Source organism: Dipodomys merriami, unplaced genomic scaffold (genome assembly GCF_024711535.1).
Source record: "Dipodomys merriami isolate MVZ:Mamm:240054 unplaced genomic scaffold, mDipMer1.0.p SCAF_4, whole genome shotgun sequence".
Taxonomy (NCBI): Eukaryota; Metazoa; Chordata; class Mammalia; order Rodentia; family Heteromyidae; genus Dipodomys; species Dipodomys merriami.
In genome coordinates this window covers 76554122-76577984 of record NW_027205603.1, presented here as the reverse complement: position 1 = coordinate 76577984, position 23863 = coordinate 76554122, and the positions used below count along the sequence as shown (strand labels likewise).

The following is a 23863-nucleotide window of genomic DNA, read 5'->3' as shown; positions in this document are numbered from 1 at the left end:
TGAGTAGCTAGGAGTACAGGCTTGAGCCATCAGCACCTGGCCTTGGTATGTGTTCTTTTTGTCTGACTTTTTCCACTCACACAATTTTTTAAAAGTTTAACTATGTTGAGGAATGTATCAATATACCAGTCCATTTTATTTCTGAGGAGTATTATTTGTAAGTATCTGGTAATTTGTTCATCCATTTTCCTGTTAATGACCCCATTTGGGGCTTTTTAAAATACATTTACTTAAAATATTCTCTGACATATTTGAATTTTAATTGTTTTTTCCTTATATATTGTTATTTATTTTATTTTATTTAGTTGTACAGAGGGGTTACAGTTACATAAATAAGGTAATGAGTACATTTCTTGTGGAACATCATTACCCACCCCTTAGTTTTCCCTCCCACTATCCCTCCCCCCACTCCCAAGATGTAAAGTTTATTTCCAACCTAGTGTCTTGTGAGTATCACTTTTACATTGGTTCACCCTTTCTCATTTCTACCTATTAATGTTTTAAGCAAATGTTCTTAATTCCAATTTTCTCTTTTATTTGCTGAGATGTCATATATTTGGTTTCTTTTGCTCTGAGATTATTAGTAATTTTAACATTGTTATGTCTAATCGGATTATAAATGAAAACAGTATGCGTGCATATGATTCTCTCTTAAGGTTGAGAAATTGTTTATTAGTTATCAAGTATTTATCCTTTGGTCTTGTGTAACTGGGTTACTTATTACTTTTTATTGTTGGCTGAAACCAAAATTGATTTAGGTATTAGCTTACCCACGTCATAATTTTAACTTCACAATCAAATAAGAAAATGTCTCAATAGAATCTAGAACGTGGTTGAACATGAAAATGTATTTTGCAGCTATAAAGTGTGACATCAGCAATTTCACATGGTCTAAACTAACTAGTTATCAATTCTTTTTCTTGACATCAAAGATCTTTTTACTTTTCTTTCACTTGGCATGCTTTGTTTTTGTCTATCAAATATTATTCATTTTTCTTTTATTGTTATTTAGGAATTCTACTTCCCTTAGGCAGTTTTCTTTTATTTTTGAATTTTTAGGTTCCTTTCTTTCATTAATTTTGCAAATTAGCAGCTATTTTCTCAGACATTGCACTCTCTTATTCTTTTTAGTGATTCTACTTAGAATTCCTGTTAGTTAATGTTGGACATTTTCATTCCATTGTGTCAAACTATTGTTTTCCTGTGTTAAGTCTCTTATAATTTAATATACATTATTTTTTCTTAGCTACAAGTTTCTGCCCACTAATCCTATTTAACTGTCTATATGTGATGTTAAGCGTATCTATTGTGTTCACTGGTTATAATTTTTGCTTCTTAAAGTTTTATATACTTTTCCAAATTTTGTACTTTTCAGGTAACATCTTGTATGTGTATATATGTATGTGTATATATATATATGTATATATATATATATGTGATGGTTATTATAGCCCTTTTTGTTTTATGTTCTTTTACCATTTGTAATATAAATATCTTAAGTTGATGTGGCATCACTTTTGCATCATATTGAATTTTGACTTGAAACTATTTAAATTGATTCCTCTTCTTATTTTATTTTTTCCTAGAAGCTCATCTTCAGCTGGCATCTTTCATTCTTGTGGCCTGGAGTATTTTTTGTGACTCATAGTTTGGAAACTTTTTTCAAATGCTTTCATTTATGTATGACAGGAAATGCCTAAAGCCAATTTTTATATTGAAAATTTTGGTTGAAGTTTCAACCTACATGGGCAGTGTAAGATTTAAGATCCCATAAAACAACATTTAATCAATTAGGTTTCATTGAATTTAGAAATTTCTGTTCTTTGAAAAACTTCCTAAAATTAAAAAAAAAATACAATCAACTGACTAAGAGAATATATCTATAATATATGACAAAAGACTTAGATTCAGAATCCCTAACACATACCTCAATAAAATGATAAAAATGGCCAAAAGAATTGAACAAACTTCTCAAAAGATGATAAATATTAGCAGGTTGAAATGATACTCAAAGTCATTAGTCAATAAAGAATTGCTAATTTAAGTCAAACCAAGATATTATATCAGCTAGAATTCTTACATGTTGCTGACAGAAATGTAAAGTGAGACAGCCTCTTTGGAAACATGATTAACAGTCTCTAATATTAAATGTACTTGCCGGGGCTGGGAAGGTGGCTCAGTGGTAGAGCGCTTGCCTTGCACGCAAGAGGCCCTGGGTTTGATTCCTCAGCACCACATAAGCAAAAAGAAAAAAGCCAGAAGTGGCGCTGTGGCTCAAGTGGTAGAGTGCTAGCCTTGAGCTGAAGAGCTGAGGGACAGCGCCCAGGCCCAGAGTTCAGGCACCAAGACCAGACCCAAAAATAAATTAATTAATAAATAAATGTACTTGCCATATAATTCAACAATTCTACTCTGAATACTTTCAGCAAATAGAAGCATATATATTCACACAAAATTCAACATTCATGGCAACTTGATTCAAAGAAGTCAAAATACAAGAACAAACCACAGATAGACGTGGTTGAATGACATAATAAAAAGAATGAATCCAAAAGAAAACATTACTCAACAACAAAAACATTTAGGGAAAACATAGCCATTTATGTGACATTTTAGAGCAACTAAATCTAATGAGAATACTTGAGTAAGTTCCTAGACTGGAAAAAGTCACAGCAAAGTGGTTCTGGGGAACATCTAGGAAGTGGTATCCTATTGATTAAGTATGGTGGGTAGTTAGTTGTGTAATGTGTATATTTGTGAAAACTCCTAAAATAATATACTTGAGATGAGAAACTCCTGAAGTGATATACATGAGATGAGTTTCTTTTAGTGAATATAAGTTGTAGAGTAATTAATTCTGACTTAAACAAAGCTGTGGATTGAAATAACTTGCTAAATATGCCAGTGGTAACACAATGAAAAGATTCTAGCAACAAAACCATTGATGGTGATGATGGGTTTATTGTCATCAGATTCTTTTTTTTTTGGTTTGCAATTCAGCGAAGTAGTGTATAAATTCAGTGTGTCTTGATGGATGTCACCTTTTTCAGCATGCTCACTCATCCCTCCAAACCTATCACTTCCCCCATTTTTCTTAGTTTTTGTAGGATATATATTGTTTTTAAACCTATTCTCTTCTCTCTTCCTTGTCTACCCCTCTTCCTTTGACCCCACCCTACCCCTTCCAAACAGCCGTTTTCTCGTTCCTATTTTATTGAACTTTGATTTTCTTTTCTAAGGAATTACACTGCTTGAGTTCTTCCCTTAATTAATCCTATTTCAATTAATGCATTTGAGCACACTGGCATACTACCCAACATATTTACTTATACATTTATAAACTAATTCTAGCTTCTACAGATGAAAGGAAATATCCTCTCTGGGATTACCTAACTCCCTACAGTTAGGAAGACTTTATCCTTAGAGTCTGAGGAATCAGAACCTCACAATAGATGAAGTGTCACTTTTTCTCATGTAGGTCTGATGTATGAAAGTAGACGGTTATGGATTTTCATGGTTTTTTTTCTTCAGTTTCCACTAGATTCAAGAAGTTAAAATTATGAAGAAGTTAAAATTATGAAACCACAAGCACTGAAAATGAGAGAAATGAAAACAGGGTCTTGTGCTTAGTAACATGCCCAAATTCTCTATTGCAAAATACTCTATTTCTTAGAAGATTATCAAATTATCTCTCTTCTTCCCATATCTTTACATTGTCTGACACTTCTTTGTCTCTGGCTAACAACCAGGCTGTTGAGTTTCTTGTTTCAGAGTCTGAACCAGACACAAGTTTCAGGCTTTTGTGTGGAAGTTGTCAAACTTGTCTTAAACAGCCAGATTTATATATATATATATATATATATATATATATATATATATATATATATATATATATATATATATATATTAGGGCCCAGAAGAAAAAAAATGAGAATATCACATAACTATTTTTATAACCACTAAAATATAGCTATTTAAATATGCAATTTCTATCTCTGATTTAGCAAAGAAGTATTCAGATGAGCTCTGTAAACTGAGCTCTAAGAGCTGCTAACACTCAGAGCTAGCTGACTGGTAGCAATACCATATTTTTAGAACCAGTGAAGTGTAAATTCAGAGGCAAGATAAGCCTGCACAAGCCTGTTATATTCTCTAGACTCCATAAACTGTTTTGTAACCAGGGCAATTAGCACCAAATGAGCAAAATCCACTGTGCATTTGGTTTTTTCCCCCCACTCTTCTGAATCCTTTAGAAAAGAAAAAGATTCTCTAAATCTTAAATAGCATCATCACTATCCCAGCATAAAAGTGCTATCCGGCTTCTCATAGTATTACAGTGAAAGAGCACTCAACCCTTTTATTGTCAAAGATGTCTGTCAACCTCCTCTCCAGTACACGCTCCCACTGCTGGACCTTATTATCTTCCTTTCCATTGTGGGAAGAGTGCAGCCCTCCATCGGAGCCTTCTCAGGGGTTGGTAGATTCGGCCATGGAGATTAGAGTGGCAGCTTGATGCCTCTGTGTGAAATAACATGTCAGTATCCAACCTTGTTCAGCAATGAGATTTGGCACTTCCAGAAGCTCAAATTCTCCAGAGCCACTGCCTTCTGTTGAGAGTGGATAAATGTAGAGATGAAAAATGCCTTTATTGCTCCTATTCCCTATCTATTTGATTGCATATTGTGTTGTTTTGATTTACAACTCACTCTTGAAATTCCTGGTTTGATAGTATCTATTATCTGTGCTTGTCACTTGCAAGAATTGAACTTCATTTTCTTTATTGCTCTTATGTACCTGTGGTGAATGAGTGATCGTCCTTCTCTGGGCCTTCATTTTCACACACTATCCATAAAAATGTTGACAGTCCCTCAAATGCACATATGTCATGTGTGTCATGAAGAAAAAACAATGAGCCTAAAGAAAAAAATAAATAAACAAAAATAATAAACATCCTGGGGGCACAAAAGAAGTCATATTTTGTAGTTAGAGGGAAAAAAGGGAGATTGATTCAGAATAGGATATCAAGCTAACTGGGTCCCACTCTGCCATACTCTTAAATTAGTTAATATTTCAGAAATGAGTGTTTTCATAATTAAAGTAAGTCAATTGACATTTCAGACATGAACATTTTCATGTTTAAAGCAGTGATTACAATTCTTACACCACAACTTTGTGCTAGAGATTAAATCAGATGTTGTTCAGTACCTGGCACTTTGAAAGAACCTCTATCCTCTTCATACAGGTAATAAACAAACAACGTGGTCAGACTGAATTATTTGAGAATATCAATGTCTTGCTGTTGAGCTCTACACAGGTGAGGTAACATACAAAACTTGTATCAGTTAGTTTCATATTACTATAACAAAATGCCATGGAAATTAACATCAAAAGAAAAGGTTTATTTAGCTCATGGTTCTACAGGTTCTGGTCCCAAGATACAGTTTCCCCATTGCTCTGGCACCCTGGTGAGGGTGATGTTTCATGGTAAGAGTCTATGGTGAAACAAATCACATATATTACTGGCTAAGAAGCCAAAACAAAACCAAAAATAAGGGCTGATACCAGGCTCCCCACAATTCCCTTTAACACAATGACCAAAGGACACCCCACGAGGCCTTGCTTGTATGTCCACAGCACCTCCCAGCTGTGTTACTCCAGGGACCCAGGTTGGACACATGGATCTTGAGGGAACACTATCCATATTCAGATCCTAGCAGAGGTAAAAGAGATAGGGATAGAACCAATGGGGAGCTGTTATTACCCCTAGACTTGAATGGAGAGAGGTAGTTACCAGTCCTGATAGTGGATGTGGACAGGATTCCCCAGTGAGGTATAGTAGAGAATCTAATCATCCTGTGCCATTGTAGCAGAGAGAAAAGCAAAAGTCCACAAACATGCCAAACTCACTCTGTCTGTCCCCTGATATCCAACTTATGGCTCCTGTCTACTTCTACTGAGAGACCCAACAATCAGAGCAGCCAGCATGCAAGGCAGGAACAGTGTAGTGAAAAGACTGGATCAGAAGGAATGGGCAGTGCTTCCAGAAGAGCAACAATGCTGCTTTGTTTCCTTCCTTACACTGGAAGGGTTTTGGTAGTAGCCTTACAGAGCACAAACATGATCATATCACTTTTCTCCATAAAACCCTCCAGAATTCATCACTGCACAGAAAAAAAAGCCCTGTACGATATGTCCATGCCAACCTCTCCAGTCTAATCTAGACCACTCTCCTCCTGGACACTTAATCACAGCTTACACCCATCTCTTCTCCCTTTTGTAAAAAGCTACTTGTGTCTACATGTGGTCTTGCCACATGCCCATGTGTTTTCTAGAGCTGTTCAAATCTCTCTTTATCCCTCAGACTGTCTCTCGACCGTTCTCTCTGCTGAAAATTATTTATAACTCTCCATTCTAAAATAACCCTCATTTTGGGCTGAGTTGGCTCAGTGGTAGAGCGCTTGCCTTGCATGCCTGAGGCCCTGAGTTCGATTCTTCAGCACCACATAAGAAAACAGAAAAAGCCGGAAGTGGCGCTGTGGCTCAAGTGATAGAGCACTAGCCTTGAGCTGAAGAGCTGAGGGACAGCGCCCAGGCCCAGAGTTCAGGTCCCACGACCGGACCCAAAAAAAAAAAAAAAAAAACAAAAACAAAATCTCTCATTTAACTGGAGTATAATAGACCCTGTCTAGAGCCCAAATAGCATATAGTGTTTTTTTTTTTTTTTTTTTTTAGAAAAACTAGATTAAAACTCAACAAAAGAAGCATCAAAAGAAGCATCAGGAAAGTGGTACTTGCAAGAGGAAGGGTTAGGCCAAGGAGAGTAAGGTGTATGAGTGAAGGAGAAAAAGAAGAATGCAGGCAAGACTTCATTGTATATACCACAAAATTAAGTAAATGAAAGGATGAGTCCAAGAGAGGTGAGAATGTTGAAGGGGTAACACTTATCAAGATGCATTGTATTCATAAACTGCTTTGTCATATGATACCTTCTTGGAGATGGGAAGGTGGCTCAGTGGTAGAGTGTTTGTCTAGCATGCATAAAGCCCTGGGTTCAATTCCTCAGTACCACATAAACAGAAAAAGTCAGAAATGGCACTGTCGCTCAAGTGGTAGAGTGCTAGCCTTGAGCAAAAGAAGCTCAAGAGACAATGCCCAGGCCCTGAGTTCAATCACCAGGACTGCAAAAAAAAATGATACCTCCTTCATACAACTACTTAAAGATAATAAAAATTTAAAAACAATAAATGTCTACTTTGTAAAAAGAAAATAAAAATAGAATAACCCACATAGCAGACACTATTGGTTTCAACTTAACATCTATCCTCTCTTTCAAATGAATGAAGTGTCTCCAGTTCAGACACATTGCTATCTAATTGAAAGTCTACACTTTGCAACTCTACAGGGATATGAAAGTTAACTCAGACTAATGCGATAGGAACGTAAGAGTCCTGTAGATATAAGGGTGCAGGAGTGCAGGGGGTTGGTGCTTCTTTGTCTTTGTCCATCTCACTGCTTGGAGCATGGATGTGATGTCTAGAACTCTACTCATCTTGAGCCACTTTGAGAGCAACAAGAACCCCAAGGTAAGTATTCAAATGGATTTTTTTTCTTTCATGCAATTGCTTCTAACATATTAATATGATGATTTCTTTGTTGCTTTGTATGTCCCTCCCCCACGGTATAACCCCGGCTTTCACTGTATTTGATGTTGGTATAATTTGTGGAGGGGAAGGGCAAAAACAAACTGTTTAAATAGGGATACAGGTGGACCCATTGCAACAATGAGATGTACAAGTCGTTATGTTGAAAAATGAACTTTACAACTTTGGTGGAGGGAGGGATCGGGTAGCGGGGTCGAGGGAGTATGGGAAGGGATGGGGAGGGGAAACAAAGTGGGAGGTAACACTGCTTGATAAAAAATATATTCATTATCTTGCCCATGTAATTGTAACCCCTCTGTACGGTATTTTCACAATTAAAAAAGAAAGAAAGAAAGAATTCCTTGAGGGTAAACTAAAAACCAAATGGTTGGAAAGATGAAAGATCCCTGCTTACCAGTTTTGAAATTCCCAGCTGCGAAATTTTACTCAGTACATTTAAAAACATTATCAAGTACATCCTTCTTTTCTTTCTCCTGCTATATCTAAACCTTCCTCAACCTTTCCTTGGGACTTTTCCCAGTATCTCTTCATTTATTTCTTTCACTGGGTGAATTATAATCTGAAGTCACCATTTTTATATTTCTATTTACTTTCAATTTCTATTTTCTATTATATCCTGTAGTTGTATTTTGTGTTGTTTTATTTTACATAGTTAATTATATCTTAGTCATTTAAAATTCTACATTTCCCCCCTCTGGCCATGACTGCTTCATAACATTGAGAACCACTTCGAATGAATGAATCAATTTACCTTGATTTTACTATAGATGAGAATGTTTTCCTGTAGGCCATATTTTCTTAGCAATTTTCTTTATTCTCCATTGAAATAGTCAGAGAATACTAGAAGCAGTAAAATTGTTTCTAAATTGTAATGACTATGGTTAGTTCAATGTCAGGCCAGTATTTACCTGGGAACCAAGATCTAAAAGTCTTCTAGGTGCTCTCATTGAATCAAAGAGAACCTGCAATTAAATTTCTTTATTAAATTAGTCTTATATTTTTAAAAGGGAATCGATTTAGAGCTGTTTCCATCCAGCTTTAAGAGGAGGCTTCTGCTAATGAAAATCTACGGGAACTGCCTGAAGGTCAATACACATGTACGTTTACTATTGAATCCTGCAGGGTTCTTTTAGAATAATTAATACCATGGGGATTCTTTTCCTCCAAAATAAAGCATTTTGTGCCTCTTGATGAGCACACAGTGAAGCTGGTCTAAATGTGGTCTTTCCACTCTAGAGCAAGCAATTCAACTCTGATGTTATTCTCTCTTCTTCTGGCTGTGAGGGAAGGAATATGTAGTTTCTTTTTTCTGAATTAGCAACTATTGGACCATTTGAATTGCTCAGGATATTTTGATTTGATAAAGTTTGTTCCCATTAACAGTAGAAGACATTGACAAAGGGTATTTGGGATACAGGCTTGTGAATTTGACTGTTCTCTAAATTACTATAGAAAAACAGAAAGAATTTAAGATAATTAATAATTAGCTATTTATAATGATTATGATAATAAGAAATAATAAACAACACTGATTTAGCATGTACCAGAAACTCTTCTAAACCCATTGCATTCATTTAAAAAAATAATGTACTAAAGCTACCAGCACAACTATGTTTATTGCAGAATTATTTGCCATAGCTAAGATATGGAACCAACCCAGATGCCCCTCAGTAGATGAATGGATCAAGAAAGTGGTATATATACACAATGGAATTTTATGCCTCCATCAGAAAGAATGCCATTGCCCCATTTGTTAGGAAATGGAAAGACTGGGAAAAAATTAAGTGAAGTAAGCCAGGCCTAAGGTCCCATATTTTCCCTTATTTTCAATAACTAGTATATGTCTGAGACAAGCAGAAAAAGTCAGAAAAGATGATGTTAAGCGAAATGAACCCCAAGATACAGACACAAGTGGTTTTTTCTTTCTTGCTATTTTTTATTCCTTTGTGTGTCCGTCCCCCGCAGTATAACTTCTATTTTCACTGTATTTGATGTTAGTATAATTTGGGGAGCAGAACGGAAAAAACAAATTGTTTAAATAGGGATATAGGTTGTCCCATTGCAACAATGAAATGTACAAGCCGCTATGTCAAAAATGAACTTTACAATTTAGGCGGGAGGTTGGGGGTGGGGGGAGAGGGGAGGAATGTAGTTGTGGAGGTGGGAGGGAAGGGATGTAGAGGAAAAACAAAGGAGGAGGCAACAATGCTTGATAAGAAATGTACACATTACCTTGCTCATGTGATTGTAACCCTTCTGTACAGTATTTTCACAATAAAATACTTATTTTTAAAAAATGTATTGTAAAGTTGATATACAGAGGGGTTATAATTACATAAATCAGGTAATGAGTACATGTCTTTTGGAACAGTGTCCCCTCCCTCATTTTCTTCCAGTTTTTTTCCCTCCTGACCTCCCTCCCCTCCAAGCTGTATAGTTCATTTTCAATATAGAGTCTAGTGAGTATCATTGCTGAGTTAGTTTACCCTTTGTGTTAACCCTCTATGTTCATCCTCTCTTTTACAGAAAAGAAAATTGAGCCATACAAGGGTTGAAGAAGTTGGCCAAGGTTAACGGTTAAGTAGGTAGCAGAAGCGGGTGCCGGTGTCTCACATCTGTAATCCTAACTACTCAGGAAGCTGAGATTTGAGGATCTCAGTTCAAAGCCAGCGCTGGCAGGAAATTCTGTGAGACACTTATCTCCAATTAACCACCAGACAACCAGAAATGGAACTGTGGCTCAGTTGGAAGAATGCTAGCCATGAGCTGAAGAGCACAGGGACATTACCCAGGCCCAGAGTTCAAAAAAAAAAAAAAAAAGTAAATAGCAGAACTCAGTTGTGAAGTCTGGGTCTCTGGTCCCAAAGTCTGTATTCTTAATGACCATGCTAGCATTACTTATAAAAATAAAATTATTGTTGAAAAGCACATGACTATTTGATTGTGACAAATATACATTCAAGAAAAGTGATATAGTCAGTAATACCTTTGTTTCTAGAGATTAGAACCAGGGAGAGCAAAAAGTTGAGTATTTTACTTTTACTTGAAGTCACAACAAATTACAATTAGTGCACTATAGTGGAAAACAAAAACTTCCCAGCCAGATGAATCTACGTTCAAACACAGCTTGAGCAACCTTGATTGCCTGTCTGGATTTGACTCTATCTACCTTAGTTTCATCATTATATTATCTGGATCATGCATGAGGTGTAATAATTATATCTCAAAGCTGTAACCAAGAAAATGTAGTGTATATACACAATGGAATTCTATACCTCCATCAGAAAGAATGGCATTGCCCCATTTGTTAGGAAATGGAAAGACTGGGAAAAAATTATATTAAGTGAAGTAAGCCAGGCCCAAAGAACATAGGTCCCATGGTTTCCCTTATTTGCAATAACTAGTATATGTCTGAGACAAGCAGAAAAGGTCAGAAACATTGATGTTAGGGGAATGAACCCCAAGATAAGGACTCAAATGGTTTTCTTTCTTGCTATTGTTTCTAACATATTTATAAGATATTTATTTGTTGCTTTGTATGTCACTCCCCATGGTATAACCCCCGTTTTCACTGTATTTGATGTTGGTATAATTTGTGGAGGGGAAGGGAAAAAACAAATTGTTTAAATAAGGATACAGGTGGACCCATTGCAGCAATGAGATGAGATGTACAAGTTATGTTGAAAAACGAACTTTGTAACTTTGGCCAGGGGGTGGGGGAGGGGGAGAGATGGAGACGGGAAGGGATGGGAAGGGGAAACAAAGGAGGAGGCAACAATGCTTGATAAGAAATGTACTCATTACCTTGCTCATGTAATTGTAACCCCTCTGTATGGTATTTTCACAATAAAAAAAGAAGAAGAAAACTACTTAAAGCACAATAATACTGATATTGGCTCATAGTTTCAGAGCATTCAGTCCCTTATGGTGGAAAAAGTGTGGTTAATAGAGAAAATCACACCTTAGTGGCCAGGAAGCAGAGAAGGAATCAAGAGGCCAGGGTAAGATACAGCCCTCAAGGATATAGCCCCACTGGCCTTTTTCTCTTGCTAGACCCCACCTCTTACTTTTCTCTGTCTCCCAATAGTATCACAAGATAGCCAAATACTATATAGCCAACAAGGGACTAATCCACACCTTATGTTAGAGGCATCATGATCTAACTGTCCTTGGGAGCATCATCACAGACATCCCCAGAGATTTGTTTTACTACTCTCCAATACAATCAAGTTATGACATTTACGATTATCCATCACAGATATAGAGCAGGATTTCTCAATCTTAGTACGATTAATATTTTGGTAGAGATCATTTTTCCTTATCAGATGTTTGGCAGGATGCCAGATCTCTCCCCTTTAGATATCAGTAACACAGACCTTCCCATTCTTTCACACACACATACACACACACACACAAACACACACACACACACACACACACACACACACCAGCTATGACAACCAAAAGTATCCACAGATATTTCTAAATGCTACCTGGTAGGTAGAGTCCCTCAGATATGAACTTCTCTATCTACGTTATATTATTTTTGCAGGTATTAAAGATAGTTGATGCAAAGTATTGCACGCAGCAGGTCCCCAGTGAATGTGAGCTACTATTAATTATATTTGATCTTATATCATTCTTAGGTTAGTGTTCTTTCCAGGACAATATGCACATCACTTTCCCAGATTGCTGGAGGGATCAAATGAGCCAATATATACATCTGAAAATGACTGCTTATTGTTCAAAATCCATGTGCTTAGTGGAACCAAATCACACTCTGTTGTGTAATAAATGAATTAAAGTATTTCTATTCTTTGCAAGTCATTAGTCAATATTTCAGTGGTGTAAGGGAGTAGGAAGTCTAGAATCTACTCAGCTCCAACCTAATCCTCTAGTTCACCTATAGGCACAAGTCTTGAGTCCCAGACTGAGCCCAAATGAATTCCAATTATCAAGATTTTGAGTTCAGTGGAAACCAGAAATTCTTGGTAACTTTTTCAAGTACAATAGGAGAGCTTCCTGAGTACTTTGGCCTCCAATATGTTTTTGATCATTACAGGATTTCTGCCAAAGGCAGTTGCACATTATTGACCCTGGGCTAGCTATTTCTAGTCTTCCATTTCTGCCAGAAATTGAGTAAAATAAAGAAGAACATTTTGTGTCAGGAAGGTAAAAAAAAGAAGATATCTACCTTTTCCTGGCAGAGACATTTGAGATTTCATCAGAAGCCTTAAAATGTTTTGAGTACTTTTTTCCCCTCACTGAATGGTATATATCACATAGTAAAATTCTCAGAAAATAGTTGTTGAATGAATATAGAATCAGAGGAGAATTAGCTCTCACATATAATAAAAACTACAGTATATAAAGCATTTTATAGTGCAAAGGAATATTATTCCAATGGAATCGAAGAAGCAGAACCAAATAAAAATGAGAATTTAATACATGATCCACTTTTAGTCAGCGGGAGAGAAGGTGTATAATTCAGTAAATTGTTGAGAAATGAAATTTTAAAAATAAAATAGGATCTTGACTTCTCATCTGAAAATAAACACAAAACATCTCAAAGCTCTCCAAGTACTATGAAACATAATATTCTATACTTTTGGCAAAGCTGAGATAGAAGTATGGCTAATAGACTAATACGCCTGCAACAATAATCATAATAATAATAACAATAAACCTTCCAGAAATGCAGTAAAATTTCCAGAATAGCAATGGAGAACATTCAGCGTTCTCTAAACGAGATTGATAAAACTACCAAGGATACAACAGGGAGGGATTCTGAGTTGCTGAGGGGAGAAGAGATAGCGAGCTAATGAGATCTTATTCACTTTATTTTTCCAGCTTTATTGAGATAGTTTTGACTAGTGAAAGCATATTATATATATATATATATATATATATGTATGTATATGTAAGGGAGACAATCAGATATTTTCATGCAGATAGATATTGTTTAATGATTACCACAATCAAACCAACTAACATATCCATCACACACTGGCCATTCACATGGTCAATGATAGCTCTTTTAAAAGAAAAATGTAAATGTATGTCACTGAACTGGTAACCACAGTCACTGTTCTGTAATTAGATCTCTAGACCTGATCCCAGGTTGGTATTACTTTTAGGTACCAAAGCCTTGGGACAATAGTTTGATAAAACTCTAACTAAATAAGACTTAGCAGATTCTGACTGCAGTTTAGAAACAATATGTGGAAATAACTATCCTTAATCCAATCCACAAAGAGTCACTGTTGAACAGAACAACTCCTTTATCTCTGAGCAAAAAATATTTTGTTAATATGTGTACTAAGAACTTGTTGTTCTTGATTACTGGTCAGCAGAATGAAGTCAATTTCCATTACTGAGGCTGAAGCCACTCCAGGGGAAATACAAACACTCTGGATTCTGGCCTTCTTGGAGAATCAAATGAAAACACTGGATTTTTAATGTTGTGTTAATGTCAGTAACCCCGAATGCTGGGCAAGTGGCAAACAATTCAATTAGCTTGATGCAGAACATGGCCTCTGTGCTATTACATAGAGACAGACTTCTGAGAACTACCAAATGAGCCTCCTTCTGTGAAGAGCAGTGGCTTTGGAAGGATTCCAGGCAGATGTAGCTCCTAATTCTGGTCTTAAAATATTTAATTGGCCTGTGATTATAGGAGGGCAGGTACTGAGACTATTAAGCAAAATTGAATATACCTGTGTGGACTCTTCCTTTAGTTCCTGATATTTACCTGTTGGGTGTTGGGAACAAATGCTTAAAAGCAGAACAATTTGACATGAATAGGAGGATGTGCCAAATGATCACTGATGAGATGTGGTATGGGTGTCACTTTATAGAGTACAAGCGTAACTATGGAGAAACCAATTCTGGGAAGGAGAAGAGGACACATTTTAAGGGGAAAAAAGCAATGAGTGTAAAGATGCCATAGGGAGAAAAGAGACTTCTACACTGAAAGAAGCCATGTGGCTGAAACACAGGGAGTGGGGTAGATTGTGTGTGACAGTTATCCAGGTGGGCACTAATTGCCTCCGATTCTACCCTTGTTTACTTCTAGCAACATCCTGATTTTGTTTGGAGCAGTAGCCAATTAACTTGGATGGGCATGGCCCCATGATACAGCTCTGGACAATGAGATGAGATGTAATTCTCTGGGGAGAGCCTCTTTTCTCTAAGTTAAAAAGAGTACTGCATGCATCACAATCAGTGGGCACTTGCCCTGCCCCTTCATGCTTCCTCCCCCCTCAAACAATAGCTCCATATATGGAGTTGAGGCAGCCTTATTGGGCCCCATTAGGACAACAAGTCCAAGGACAACAAGTCCAAGAGAGAATAGAAGAAAGAAGGATTCTAGACTCTTCAATGACTTTCTTCATCAGAAGCTGGATTTTTCACTTTTGGAAAGCTGCTACAAAAGTTGAATTCCTTCCTTTTTCTGATCTATCATTGTTTTATTTTTATTTATTTATTTTTTTGTCAGTTGTGGTGCCTGAAATTGGGGCCTGAACTCTGGGCCTGGGCGCTGTCCCTCAGCTCTTCAGCTCAAGGCTGGCACTCTACCAATTGAGCCACAGCACCACTTCTGGCTTTTTCTGCTTATGTGGTGCTGAGGAATCAAACCCAGAGCTTCATACATGCAAAGCAAGCACTCTCCTACTGAGCCACCTTCCCCGCCCTCATTGAGTTTTCTTTTAATGAATTCATCACCATAATTTCCAACTGATATAGTCCTAGAGGTCCAAAGAAAGCAGGCCATGTAGTGCTTTATAAAATATGGAAGAGACTCAGGATTATGAGCACATATGAAACAACCAATTGAAATGAATGGTACATTTGAGGTTTTTAATAAATAGATAAGAGCACCATTAAAATAGCAATATTCACATATTATTTGTTGGTCTCAAAACAAAACCATAGGTTAGATCTGCATACACTACAATTTCTTTCCTGAAACACATTATTTTCCTAGCCAAATTAAAAATTTCAGAAAATTGCACACAGTGGACATTGGGTCAACACTGATGTATCATGCTACATTAGGTGCCAGTGATTAAACCATCACCACCTGGAGAGAAAGTGTTGACTTTTCTTGATGTCAAAAGAGCAATGACAGCAGAAGCTATATTCAGTGTCCCGGAAATTTCTAAGACTCAATCCACTGAAGGCTATTGAGGTTGAGAAATCATGATCCCAGAAGTCACAGATAGCTTAAAGGCCATAAATTTTCCAGTGAGCCTGAAGGAAGACAAGATTGGAGAATACAGCTTACTGCCTGAGATAAACCATGTTCCTGTGGATGGAAGTGGAATGACTGTCTTTCTCCTCTGCTCCCAGCCCAGACAGTCTCCCAGCAAGATGCCTCAGGAATGAGTTAGTAAACCAGCGTATCCTTAGCTGGGATGTAAGGCATTAAAATCATCATCCAGTTGTGAGATGTATAATATATGACATATAGCATAGTATATATTTAAAAATTGAACATTTAGGTACCGTGGCATAAGAGAGTATCAGTGGATTTTCTTCTCTGATCTAGTTGAAAAGAGCTACAGAAATATCATTTGTGAGTTATAAAATTTAACTTTATAGAAACTACAGAAATGTATTTATATTCATTATTATATATACACACAGGTATATAGACATGCATACACACTGTATATCATATTTTCACCTGTATGTGTACATACATATATTCATGTATATATATGTATGACTGTCATATATATAGCCCTATAAATTACCAAAGATGATGACATTGTGAAATAAAAAGTTCAAGCTGAAAAATCTGCGGAGATGAAAGATATCAGCAAGAAAGATATCATCACAGTGGTGGATCCTGTGCCCAAAGTAGAGCCTGAGTAAGGGAGCTCCACAGGTAGATGAGGTACAGGTGCTCGTGGTGTGAGTCTAACACATGGGATGCAAGGTTTCAGAGAATCACTTTATCATCACTGTCTTGCCCAAGTAACAAAATATAAACTTGAAATTGCCATCCAGGATGAAGGCCACACGTGTGCCTTCCTATTTTGAAACTCCCTAGAAACCCATTCACCATCAGCTCATCTGCCAGTGAACTTTAATTGCTTCTTATTCTTCTCCACCTCCATGGGGGAGCCCTTCAATCAGACAGCTGGGGCAGTTGAGCAGGAATAATCATTACCGGTGAAAATGTCCTCACCTTGTTCCTCTGTCCTCTATCATCATAAATAGCCCTGGTGCAGAGTTGTTCAGTGATCACAGACAGTAATTTTGAAAATAAAATCTGCCAAAGGAGCCTATATACCAGTATATCAGGATAGATTGTGTGTGGGTTTATATACATTATGGAATAATTATTATGACTATGGAGTACAAAAAGGCCAAAAAAAAATCTTGCTAGTTAGCAAAGCTTGGCTGTTTGGAAATCTAAAAAAGCAAACTAATTTGTGATCATGGATAGCAAGGACTTCCTTGTGATTCTCAAGTAGAACTTTCAATTTACAAGTCTTTTATCTGCCCTTGGTTTTTATCTGCCCTTCTTCCCTTCAGCATCATTTAAACCTCAGCAGCTGCAACAGCATGAAGGTTTTGAAGAATTGCCTAAAGGCTTCCCAAAAGAGTACAAAACAATCTACTTGGATATCTTCAGGTACTTTTAGATGTAAGACAATGGTCCCTGGATACCTGCCATAGGTCAGGTGGATTGGTGAAATGCAATCATTTCAGGGCTAGCCTACAAAAACAATAATAACTTGCAACAGCATCAGTAGTGATTGTATCAGTAGCATGGTTTTATTCAGCACGTTGATCAGTGCACATACAACCTTTGTCTCTAAATTCTTCTGACTTCCTATGATTTACTCTTTTAAAAAACAAAGACACTGGTTTATATTTACCAAAATCACCCAGTTCATAAATAGCAGAGACAAGATTGAACACAGAACCACTCCAATCCAAAGTTCATACTCTTGGCTATCTCTCCACGTTGTTTCTAGAGACACTCAATTGTGCTAAATTATATGTTGTACAATAGCTATGCTGAAACTGCAGGCCAGAATTATAGGCAGCATTACCTACAGATGCTCAAGACACAGCTTGTAAGAGAACAATAGTAGTCAGGGCAGACTGAACCACTGAAGAGGGAGAACTCATGTGGCCATGAGGATGCCACCAGCATGGTTCAGCTGAGATATGCAGTAACAAGGACATGTGGCAGTTTGTTGTGACTTGAGATTGGTTGCTTCTGTGCAGAAAGCACTTCGACAGCAATGGGGCAAAGGAACAAAACAAAGTGACAAGTGGCATCCAGCAGAAGGCAGAATTGCTTCTCTGTAATATAGCACAGACAGGCCAGGTGCTGCAGTCATAACCCTGGGCATTATCAGCACTCAAACAACTGTAAAGCAATAACATCCCTGAAATGTCAACTTTAAGGCAAGTTCATTCTATTATGAATGCACTTACACTAGTCAATATTTATCGTTCACAAGGCCAGATGGCTGTGTAGAATAGAACATATTCATCTTTTAATTATTTTAACTACTCTCTACAGACTTTATGTTAAAGTCAATATTTGTCAACCATTGGCTTCTTTCTTGCAGGACTGTGGGAGCTAATGGAAAGAGTCTTATAAGCAACTATGTAGGTCTATGAAAAACCACCCTGGTGTTAACTAATAAGATTTATAATACCAGCTGCATATTGATAAGCTTGAAACTACACCTATTATCATGCAACCCAATTTGCCAACAACAGCAAGGGAAGAGGCACCCATTCAGTCATTCATCTAGTTATTTATTCAGCCAGTAATTCTCAGCATCTATTAATGTTATTCCTGCACATGTACTATCAACATAGATAGGGTGGAAGATATCTTTAAGTGCAGAAATACATACTCTAATCATAACAAAGGAGTGCAAGATGATGGGAGTGCAAACCTGCAGATCAAAATGAAGCTTCACTCTGGGTTGAAATCAAGGCTTGATGGAAACGTGTCCTTTGTTCTGTAAGGAAGAAGGTGAGACTCATTTAGGTAGAACGATAATACTTGCAAAGTTCCTGAATGAGAATGTTGAGACAATGTTGATAAACGCTAAGGTTACTAGAATCAGAACAGAGGAAGGAAGAGAGCTCCAAATGAGTCTGCAGAGATGGACCACAAAAAAGGTCATACAGACATCATTCTAGGAGCACAGAGAAGTCACACAAGGAAATTTAATATGGAGTATGACATAGTTACACAAAGCTAGGAATTCCTCTAAATCGCTACATTCATTAACTGTTTAACACTACAAGGTGGATAATATAATCATCCCTGTTGTCAAGATGAGGGCTTTCACCATTACAAAAGCTTAATAATGTTTGTCAGATAAACAGCAAAAAGCCGACCTGGGATTCATTCCCAAGGCAGTCTGTCCTCAGAATCCAACTGACATCACCTCTGACAAGCAGTTCAGAGGAGGGTGGGTTGGTAGGCATGATCTATCCATTTTTCTTCACTTGGATATCAGTGAATGAGGGTAGACTAGGAATTTGAGAAGAAATCACTAGACATCTATCTGCCTTGGATGTGTGCATTAGAGGAGGCCTTTTGATAAATGTGAGCAGAAGTACTTTCTGCACTTAAGAGGCTCTACAAAAGTAAGAGGCAGTCCATATTTCAGCACCTCCCATTAAGCTGTCATATGCCTTTCCCACAGCCCCTCCTGCATGGCAAGCCCAGGATTAATAAAAATCTTCACTTTGTGAAAGTTTCCTCACTTACCAGATAGTCTGTATTCTGCTTCTGATGGCACAGTCAAATAATTTTAATGTGAGATGTACAAGGTCAAAGCCAGCTCTTGGCCCCTGGGTGGTTTGAATCACTTAGCAACTGCAACTAAACCTTAATGAAGGCTGGAAACATACTGAGCTTTTGCTTTCTCTGGTAGCACCTACTATTTCCCTTGCAGGCGACCCGTGATAATCGCCTTCATGCAAATTTCTCCCTTTGGAAATTTGATATAAAATGCTGCTCCATCCAATTTCCAAGTGAGAGGAACAAGGGAAATAGGAAAGCATATTATTTCGTGTATGTTTGTACACAGAAAATTTTTTTCCATAGGAAATCCAGGGATTATAGACACGTAACTCATTATGTAATTGCATGTTAACTAAGCATCTTAAGATCTTGAAAGTAATTGTCTTATGAAGATAAGTGTAAAATAAATTATACATTCACAAATTCTTACACTGCTCACAAAAAATCACGTATATACACAAACACCAATATACAAAGTACATGCACACATATGTACATGTACATATATGTATGAATGTAACTGTATATACAAATACATGTGTGTATGGAGAGCGTGTTTTAATTCTCCTTCCCTCTTCAACATTCTCTAAATTCTCTAAATTCTATATGTTCTTATATACATTCCTTTCTTGCATTTACTTCTAGAGATCCTGGAGGTTTACACACAAAATTCAACCTATTATATATGCTATTCTGCAGTGTCTATTTTTCCACACAATGCAGAAATATTCAGTATTAAAATTCTCCTTTTGTAAAGTGTCAGCTGTCACTGTTGAGCATTTTGCTAGTGTAAGTGACTTATTTCAACTTTCTGTCACTGAAACAAAATACTTGAGACAATCATTTTATACAGAGTAAAGATTTGTTGTGCCTCACAGCTCTGAGGGGTCCAGTCCACGATCAGTGGGCCCATTGTTCTGTTTGTAATAAGGAGCTACCTCTTGGCAGGAGCCTGTGGTAGACCAAACCAAATCATGACTGGGAAGCAAAAGCATGAAGAGAGGCTAGGATTCCACAATTCCTTTCAAAGTCATAATACCAATACCTAAAGACCTCCTACTTGGCCCACAACCTCCCAATAGAAACATCCCAAGAACAAAGCCTTTAATACATAAGTCTTTAGGCGATATTCAATATAACAATAACTGAAGAAGATCCTGCTTCTTAACAGCTTTTCTGAAATATTACTTTTATAATACATAATTGGGTTTTATAAATTGTACAATTTGGTGTTTTGAGTATTTTCTTTCACAGAATTTTATAACATGCCTACAATCTAATTTTAGAATGAAATGAAACCTAATATCCATGAACAGTCACTTCTCACTCCCAAACTGCCCTTCCTCAGTCCTAAAAAATACTAATATAGATTATGTATAATATGTATAAATTATATATAATATCTCCATAGATTTTGGCCTTCAATTTAAATGGAATCTCACTATGTGGTCTTTTGTGATAAGCTTATGTTACTGACTATAATGTTTCCAAGATTCATGTATGTTGTAGCATGAATTGGCATTTAATTATTTTTCTTCCAATATATGGGACTATATATATTTTGTGATGAATATTTGGGGTGTGTTATGATCTGAACATAAATTGTTCCCACATGAATTCACATGTTAAAGGCTTGGTTTCCATTTCAAATGTTTCTCTCAGTCATTTGTCACAATAACAGATGTCCGTCCAGAACAGCTTGTTTCTAATTTTTGGCTAATATAAATAATATTGATATGAACATTTGTGTCCCGTCTTCAATGTAGAAGTGTTTCATTTCTCTTCTCTATAACATACACACACAGCCACACACAAGTAGAATTGCTAAATCATTTAGATTACTCTATGTTGAACATTGTAAGGGATGAATTAATTGCTTCCCAAAATGTCTGTCCTCACAAGCAATACATGATGTTTCCAGTTTCTATATATACTAACCAACGCTTGTTATTTTCTGTATCAGCCGGTACCACCTATAGTTCCTATCTCTCACCTTCTTGGTTGTTTATTCCTACATATTTTCTTGAGGCTACTGTGACTATAGCTGTTTTTCTGATTTTCATCTCCAGCTTACTTTTTGCAATTGTATTAAAAAGCTACTGATTTTTGCAAAATTATCTTTTTTATTGTGAAAATACTGTACAGAGGGGTTACAATTACATGGGCAAGATAATGAGTACATTTCTTATCAAGCATTGTAGCCTCCTCCTTTGTTTCCCCTTCCCATCCCTTCCCATCCTCCCTCCACCCCCCACCCCATTATCTTATATCTTGATTACATTGCTAAAAAATGTTGATCAAATCTTAGAGTTTTGTGGAAGTATCATTAATATCTTTTAAGTATAAGATTATGCTACTTGCAAATATGGATAATTTTACTTCTTCCTTCATTGTTTAGAGCTCTTCATTGGCCAGAAATCCCAGACCTTTATTGCATTTAAAAAATGGGAAAAATTGACATTTGTTCTCATTTCTGACTTTGGCAGAAAATATTTCAGTTTTTTCTCAAGTATGATGTTGTTCATGGATTTATCATAGTATTATTATGTTGAAATACATTCCTTCTATTCCTATCTCCAGAGCTTTTATAATAAAATCATATTGAAAACCTCTTTTCAATGTTTTTCAATGGTATCAGTTTATGTGCTGTATTATATTTGATTTATATATGTTGAGCTATCCTTTCGTACTTATAATAAAATCAACTTGATTATGATGTATGATTTTTTTGTCTGTTGTGGGGGCTCAAGCTCAGGACGTGGAGACTTCTCCTGCTCACGGCTAGCACTCTACCACTTGAGCCACAGTTCAACTTCCAGTTTTTGAGTGGTTAATTGGCAATATGAGTCTCATGGGAACTTTTCTGCCTGGGATAACTTTGAACTGCAATCTCCAAATCTCAACCTTCTGAGTAGCTACAGGTGTGAGCCACCAGAACCTGGCATATGATCTTTTTAATGTGTTATTGAAGTCTGTTTGCAAGTATTTTATTGAAAATTTTTTGTGTCCTTGTTAAAGAGATTGATCTAAAATTTGCTTTTCTGATGGTGTCCTTGTATGGCTTTGGATTGAATTTGGTAATGTTCCTTCTCTTTCTCTGTGATGGAAAAGTTTGGGTAGTGTTATGGTCTAGTAGAAATCAGTAGAGAATTCTTCAGGCCCTGGCTTTCTTTCTGGGGAAATACTACTTATTGTTGCTTTAATCTTATTGTTTAAGATCTATTTATGTCGTTTATGTCCTTTTGGTTCAGTTTTAATAGGCGCAGACATTGAGTTACATGTCATTTCTTGGATATTTTCCAGTTTGTAAAGAATTCTCTTTTAAAATATTTTCTCTCTTCTAGATTTCATTCTTATTTGTTGTGATATCCCCATTTTCAACTCTCCTTTTTATTAATTTGGGGCTTTTCATTCTTTGGGGGGGGTCCGGTCGTGGGGCCTGAACTCTGGGCTTGGGTGCTGTCCCTCAGCTCTTCAGCTCAAGGCTAGCGCTCTACCACTTGAGCCACAGCACCACTTCCGGCTTTTTTCATTTTGCTTATGTGGTGCTGAGGAATCAAACCCAGGGTCTCAGGCATGCATGGCAAGCGCTCTACCACTGAGCCAACTTCCCAGCCCCTGGGGCTTTTCATTTTTATAAATTCTTTTCAGTGCCTAGTTTTTTGGGCTAGAAGGACAGTATGATGTTGGATAGAAGAGGTGAAGATAGATATTCTTGTCCCATTCCTGATTGTAAGGAGAAAGTGTTAAGACATTTACTATTCACTATAATTTTTAGCTATAAGTTTTTTTTCCAGATGTCCTTTATTTGGTTGAGGAGTTGTCCTAGTATTTTTTAGTTTGCCAAATACCTTTAAATATAAAGGGATGATGGATTTTTGTCATCTTTTATTTGTATTGATTGAGATGATCCCCATATTGATTGAATTTAAAGTCTTGAATCTGGATTTTATGATCTGCGCTCTCTTGGGACTCTTTGTCCTTCTCCATTCTTCCCACAGGCCCTCTGCTCAGCTTAAGCTAATACTCAAAGCTGTATGTGGATACTAGAATCAAGGTATTCTATTTTATAGTGCGTCTGAAAATGGCATATGAAGGGCTTAATTACTCCATTCAACTTATTTTGCTTCATCATCTAAAAGAGAATGTAAAAGAAGTTGACTTTCTCAAAGCCACTCAGTTTATGTTTCATTAATAGCTAATCAGATACACAAAATTCTAGTTTCTTGTTTTTCAGGTAGAATAAATGAGACATATTTAAGACCCAGAAACTATTTTTAGAATTTTTTTCCCAGAATATAGTGTATGAAAGTTTCAGTCACACTATACCTAGTGAACCTTGATTATAATTTCGAGGATTATTTAACAGTTAGGAAAATTTTCTTTGAAGATATGTGACCATCAA

At 36.7% G+C, this 23863-nt stretch overlaps 1 long non-coding RNA gene across 2 annotated transcripts; it reads right to left on the bottom strand.

The window, feature by feature from the left end:
- Positions 1 to 4360: 4360 nt before the first annotated feature.
- Positions 4361 to 18691, bottom strand: LOC138806319 (uncharacterized). Of its 2 annotated transcripts, XR_011365786.1 has the most exons (4): positions 18596 to 18691; positions 5206 to 5306; positions 4795 to 4914; positions 4361 to 4607 (listed from the first exon to the last, which is right to left on the bottom strand). It is a non-coding gene; the product is annotated as an uncharacterized lncRNA (long non-coding RNA). The 2 variants fall into 2 exon arrangements; XR_011365787.1 differs by lacking the exon at positions 5206 to 5306.
- Positions 18692 to 23863: the final 5172 nt, after the last annotated feature.